This window comes from Capsicum annuum, unplaced genomic scaffold (assembly GCF_002878395.1).
Source record: "Capsicum annuum cultivar UCD-10X-F1 unplaced genomic scaffold, UCD10Xv1.1 ctg80548, whole genome shotgun sequence".
NCBI classification, from domain to species: Eukaryota; Viridiplantae; Streptophyta; class Magnoliopsida; order Solanales; family Solanaceae; genus Capsicum; species Capsicum annuum.
Window position 1 is genome coordinate 5,538 of NW_025891200.1, and position 1,147 is coordinate 6,684.

The following is a 1,147-nucleotide window of genomic DNA, read 5'->3' on the forward strand; positions in this document are numbered from 1 at the left end:
TGACACCTACTCTCTCTGGATGCTTTTAATGACTGACTAAATCAATTGTATGCAATATTTTTTATGCTACGAATTGTGTTTATAAAAGAATGATGCGTCCAACTGTGTATGCTAGTGTATAATTCTGATTAGTATGTTTGAATTGCGAGTATTTATGCACAATATACACTAATTATGCTACTGTATAATTCTCTTTGTCCTATGTTGTTCTGCATATCTGTATTATCTGTTTGCTTTTTTCTAATATAATTTTTGTTTATTCAGCATGTTGACGTGATAGTGTATTACTTGAGAAAAAAAATCAAAGTACAGTGTCGTGAAGCCTATTACATACATCACTACTGATGTCTTCTTTGTTAAATGGATACGTTCAATTCATCAACAATGGTTGAGTTTGAATGAAGATATGAGTTGTATCACTCCTGAACACTATGTTAGCCAGTACATTAGGGGTTATAAACTGCTTGCCAATGTTCCCTGGGATTCAGTTGATAATATCATTATTTCTGTGAATGTTAGTGAGTCATTTCATTGGATATTGGTTTTTTTACGAATTAGACATGGGTGTCTATATGTTTATGATTCAATGATGGGAGGTGCTGTCTATTCAAAGAATGTTTTAGACCATGTTCGATCTCTTTCTACCATGATAACTATGTTTTTGGTTGTCACTAATTTTTACGGGAAACGTTCGGATATTGACTGGTATCGGGAAGATGCATACATTGATAAATCACTGAGTGAACCTTTGGAGTATGTCATTTTGAAGGATACACGACAACAGGGACCACAATCTAAGTAAGTTACATTTAAATTATGGTTTTATGTATTCATATTAATATATAAGTTGCTTTATAAGTGATTTTTTTATTTTCTTTTTTACAGTGATTGTGGTATGTTTGTATGTGTCTTCACTGAGTATGTTAGTCATGGTATGTTTGATATTTTCAGTAGACTTTTTGGTGTTATCAACCATCGACTCAGATATGGTGCACTACTATGAGATTATGCCAGGCAAAAGCAGAATGATGGAGCAATCAGTGAAAGTGAGGCAACTGAAAATGTTACTAGCAAGCATGGTGGTTTCAAAAGATCTAGGGAGCAGTTTGGAAGTTCAAGGACACGATAATACCAGTCATAAAATATT